Below are 6000 nucleotides of genomic sequence, written 5' to 3' on the forward strand. Positions count from 1 at the left end.
CTCAAGTACAATAGAAAGAAAGCTGGGCTGAGTTGAGTTCAAATCAGCATGAAGTTTAACATCTACTCTCATGTAACGGAAATCGTGAAAACATATCTACTGTAGTACTACACCTGGAAGGTGAAATGGTCCCCACCCCTTCAATTGGTTCTGTTTTGACCCGGAAGCTGAAATGACCTACAATAGGAAGTGTAATAAACTTCCTGAGAATAAGTCATGAAACTGAGAATGTCCTTTAACCAATAGTACCAGACAAGAAGTTTAAAAATAAAAATACACGTTCACTTTTGAAACTGCACATCATGTAGTTAACAGAACCTACACATTATATAGGTTCAATAAAAATAGTGTGTGAAAAAAAGGTATTCCGAAAATAATGTATTTTTTATGTAAAATATGGATAAGTAATATTATCTGAATTAAGTGATCTTATATCAGTCATAATTTCTTAGTGTATTTTGTAATGGATCTCTGCCTAGCAGCTGATGAGTTAAAAATACTGACATTATCATAGGACCTCTTGACTAGAGAGGTGGCTCATTAGTTGAATTAGAAGACAGGTCATTACAATTTGTCCCGCTGGGAGACACAAGCCTTATAAAAGTTTACCAGTATTTTTGCAGTTTTATCATGCTTTTCCATACTATTCATTTAACACAGTTTATCCTGGTTTGCCATATTTATTAATATGCTTTACCATACCTCCCTGTTCTTTACAATACTTTAACTGTACTTTATTCCACTTTGCTGTGCTTTCACTGTGGGGGTCTTTTAGAAGGAAGTTTCTGGCTATGGAATTGAGGTACAGATTTCTAGAATAATTACATACTTGTCTGATAGGATCCTATTAACAAGTTCTATTTCTGATCTCTGAGCTTGATACTGTGTGGGGTCTGTGGGCTTGGTATTCACAGCAGGTGATTATTATTATTATTATTATTATTGTTATTATTTATTTATTAATTAATTAATTAATTAATTAATTAATTAATTAATTATTTAATTTCTTAGCAGGCACCCTTACCCAGGGCAAAAAAATACATATCAAGAATTACAGTACAATTAAGAGCAAGATACAAAGTACAATGACTTCAGTCCTAATAAGAGCAAATACAAAACACAGTACGATTTGATTTCAGGGCAGTTAAAGAGCAGATAACACTGTTGACAGTTACATCAGAGTTAGATAGGAGAGCAGGTTAAATACAAGATACTACAGATTGGGTTAAGTGCAGGATTAAATACAGTGAAATAGGGAGCAGATAAGGGCAAGTTAAAGTGTATTAAAGGCAGAGTGCTGTCTTCTCCAGAAGGGAAGAGTTGAGTTTTACAGGTCTTGTCAGAAAAGGTGTGTCTTGAGGAGGCGCCCAGGGCAGTCCCACAGACTCCGTAGGAAGGTCCTTTCAGGACTGCGAGCTATGAGGGTCAGCAAAGGTGGGAACGCCCAGCTCCCACCTCGTTCCTCGCACGAGAACATCCAGTCCCCCACATTCACTCCGATGACAGTCCAGACATAGGATCACGTCCACCTCCGTCTCTCCAACCAACCCCACATCCCTCTCTACTCTCAGGACCTCATCAACCCACGTCGACCAGTCCCCCAGTAGCCATCCACTCATGTTCAGTCTCAGGACTTGACCATAAGTTAGTCACTAACCCTCGGTACCCTCACCACATCTCGTCACCTAATCTTGTACCCCTTCACTCCGTCTATTGGGTGGGACTCTGCGTCACAAACAAGACCTCCCGACCTGCAGGGGCTGTCCAAATGTCTGCGTCTAAGTGACACCGGAGTCGGTTCCTCCTCCAACGTCATCAAGATACACCACTCTCATGGTCTACGGACCTGTTCTCAACGTACCTCACAAGAAGCAAACACTCCTTCCAAAAACCTAAGAAGAATACACCGAGTCCTTCTTAGGTCGACCCCAGTAGACCACGTACATCTCACACCTACACGACCCTCTTTTTCCTCTCGGTCCCACGTCCCAATAGAGGTTCCAAAGATCCAGAGGGATCTCCTCCCTCTCTAACACCCATCTGTAAGGTTGTCTCCTTACAAAGATGAGAGGGGAAGATTTAGAGAGGTCAGATTTCTCCTTAATAGATAGAGGTGATGAACAAAGTGCACCCACTCGGGAGATAAGCAGATCTCAGGACAGGTAGAGATAAGGGAGAGGAATGGGTTCAGGGGAGGGGGGTGGGGGGGGGGGGGGAGGCAGGGGAGGCTGAGGGGGGTAGAGGTGGGGATGGGGCCAGCTATCATCCAGCATAGAAATGAGTATGCGAGGAAACATCGGATGCCGTGCAGGGGGCCTGAGACGTGGATGTAGACGAGCGCCGAGCCCAGGCAGCAGGACACTCTGCGAATGATCCTTCGGGGCGACTCTGTTGCGTGGGGGGGTGGGGGGGGGGGGGGGGGGGGGTGGGGGAGAGGAAAGACTCTGAGCATCATCAGCATAGAAATGGTATGCGAAACCATAGGATGCAGTGAGGGGGCCTGGAAGTGGATGTAGAGAGAGAACAGGAGAGGACCCAAGACTGATCCATGGGGGACTCCTGTTGAGAGAAAGTGTGGTGTGGAGGGTGAGGTGTGGAAGGTTACCTGGTAGGTGCGGTCAGAGAGGTAGGAGGAGAACCAGGCTAGAGCAGTGCTGGAGATTCCCAGGTCAGCGAGAGAGAATAGAATAGAGTGATCGACAGTGTCAAAGGCAGCAAAGAGATCGAGGAGAATTAAGACGGAGGAGCGAGAGGCAGCACAGGCAGAGTTTAGCGAGTTAGTGAAAGACAGGAGAGCAGTTTCAGTGGAGTGAGCAGAGCGAAAACCAGATTGGAGAGGGTGGAGCAGAGAATGGTTAAACAGGAAAGCAGAGAGCTGGCAGTGCACTGGCCTTTTGAGGGTTTTCAAGGGGCGAGACAGAGAAAAAGAGATGAAGTAGTGATCAGAGAGGGTGTCCACAGAAAATTCAGGTCAGACGGGACGTCTTCCACTCCTGCCTGAGGAAGTCATCAGCCAACACCAAACCTGGACTTCTCCCTCCACATGAATATTGAGTGGATGTAAACAGGACAGACAGAGGGGAGGGAGGAGAGGAGATAGTCAAGTTCATTGAGAAAGTGAGTGAGAGGTCCAGGGGGATGGTACAGTACAACTAGTAGGAGTTGACAGGGAGAGGTTAGTTGGACAGCGTGAAATTCAAAAGTGTTAACAGAGTGAGGTCAGAGGGGACAGAAAAGAGTAAGGAGGGAGAGAGGAGCAGACCACTCACACCTCCTCGTCCAGTGAGATGCGAAGTATGGGACAGGATGTAGAGAGAGGACAGGGCAGCAGGAGTTAGTGTTATCAGGAGAGAGCCAGGTTTCAGTGAAAGCAAGGAAATCGAGAGAGAGAGGTGGGAGGCAAAGGCAGAGATGAAATAAGCTTTGTTAGCAGAAGAGTGGCACCAGCGGGTACCAGAGAGAGTGGGAGGGGGGGGGGGCAGAGTTTAGACGGGTTAGGGGAGCAGCGGTGGAGAGAAAAAAGATAACTGGAGTGAGAGGATTGAATAACAGGGGTGTGAGAGACAGTCATAGCAGGACAGGTGAGACAGATAGGTACAGTACTAGTGGGAGCAGGAGTGATGGGGGGAGGGTACAGACCTGCCTAGTAGTTGGCGTCTTCCAGAGTACTGCTAGGTTTTCTCCAACAGTCTCTCCTCACAGGACTCCCACAGCTAGACCCCCGGCTCTTTGGTAGAGAGGCGCTTCATGCTGGGGCACAAATAGGCTAGATGTCTATTATACTAACTAGATGGATAAAAGCTCTGTGTAAACCAATCAAATTGCAAGTCAACCACTATGCAATTTAACCACACTCACCTGGTACTAATAGCAAACAGTAAATCACCTAATTAAAACAACAGCACCTTTATAATGTTACTTAAATACAGCTAATGTTAATTACTTGAAGCAGGATAACTTACCTATCTGCCTCTGACTCTGGTTATGCGTGTAACAGGACGAGGAGCCCTGGACATTTAAATGTTTTCATTTTCGTTATTGTGTATTATGATTTTGTATAGATATTTATTTATTTATTTTAAAAGACGGTGTGTGTGTGCATGCATGTGTGTACATTCTGGCAGAGGCGAGGTTTGGCAACTCGTCTCTGCCAGTAATTCAAAAACTCGTGCGGAATGCAGCCGGTGGATAACCAGTTAATTTGTAGCTGGTTATAAAAAATATGGTATATAAAAAAACCTGCAGCACACTGCACTGGGGAAGCATATTGTGGAGAGTGTTTTGGAGAGAGAGAGAGAGAGAGGGAGAGAGAGAGAGAGAGAGAGAGAGAGAGAGAGAGAGAGAGAGAGAGAGAGAGAGAGAGAGAGAGAGAGAACAAACAAACCAGAATTGACTTACTGTGTCAGTGAAGTCATTCGATCAGCCTGGCCAGGACCTTTATTTTTGTAATCCTTTTTTGTTTTTAAAAATGGCATCAGCGCCATTTTGCCCTGCAATACCTGTCTGTGTTTTAGTTCCTGTGTCTCTGGTCTGACGTCACCCCTTGGTTACCCTGTGACAGTGTGTCATGTGTGTCAAGTGTTCAATGAAGTCTCCAACAAAATGATTTTTAGGAAATCTATGTAAACAGCTTTAGGGGTTAAATAGATCCGGTGTCATTCCAAAAAGTGATTGTAAAACAAATATTCCCATAAATTGTACCTGTTGTTTTTGTCCATTTGTCATACAGCTCCATAATCTGGTATAGCAAATTTGTAGTTTAATTTTAAAACGTTCTATTAAGTCCTACGTTTAATTAAATACATTCTGAGTTTCCAATGTGAGGAATGTGTTATACTTGCACTTCCTAGGTATGTCACCTCCGCAGTGTCTTCTGGGTCATGTGACTCTGTCAGTATTGGAGGCAGATAGTTGGTTAAGGACAGGAAAGAAGCTGGAGAGTGTACACAGAAAGAGTACACAGAACTGCAAACGCTAGTCAAAAAGGAAGTCAGAAAGGCCAAGAGAGAAACAGAAATTAACATTGCTAAGGGGGCTAAAATGCATCCCAAAATGTTTTTCCAATATTACAACAGCAAGAGAACATTCAAAGAGGAAGTTAAATGTCTAAGAGATACAAATGGCAAAATTGTAGATGAAGAAAAAAAAATCGCAAATAAATGATTACTTTTCACAAGTTTTTACAAAGGAAGATACGGACAACATGCCCCACATGTCATCCAGTTCCTATCCAGTTTTAAATAACTTTAGCATAACCGAGGCAGAAGTGTTAAAGGGACTAGGAGCTCTTAAAATAAACAAATCCCCTGGGCCGGATGAGATCCTCACAGTAGTACTCAAAGAAATGAAAGAAGTAATTTACAAACCGCTAACCAAGATCATGCAGCAGTCTCTTGACACAGGGGTGGTACCGACAGACTGGAAAATTGCAAACGTAATACCGATCCACAAAAAGGGAAACAAAACTGAACCAGGTAACTACAGACCAGTAAGCCTGACTTCTATTATATGCAAACTTATGGAAACTATAATAAGAGCCAAAATGGAAAATTACCTATATGGTAAGACAGTCAACATCCTGGGAGACAGTCAACATGGTTTTAGGAAAGGGAGATCGTGTCTAACTAACCTGCTTGATTTTTTTGAGGATGCAACATCGATAATGGATAATTACAAAGCATATGACATGGTTTATTTAGATTTCCAGAAAGCTTTTGACAAAGTCCCACACAAAAGATTAATTCTCAAACTGAACGCAGTTGGGATTCAAGGAAACACATGTACATGGATTAGGGAGTGGTTAACATGTAGAAAACAGAAAGTATTAGAGGAAAAACCTCAGAATGGAGTGTGGTAACCAGTGGTGTACCACAGGGATCAGTATTAGGTCCTCTGCTATTCCTAATCTACATTAATGATTTAGATTCTGGTATAGTAAGCAAACTTGTTAAATTTGCAGACGACACAAAAGTAGGAGGCGTGGCAAACACTGTTGCAGCA

The sequence above is a fragment of the Polyodon spathula genome, chromosome 27, assembly GCF_017654505.1.
Source record: "Polyodon spathula isolate WHYD16114869_AA chromosome 27, ASM1765450v1, whole genome shotgun sequence".
Lineage (NCBI taxonomy): Eukaryota > Metazoa > Chordata > Actinopteri > Acipenseriformes > Polyodontidae > Polyodon > Polyodon spathula.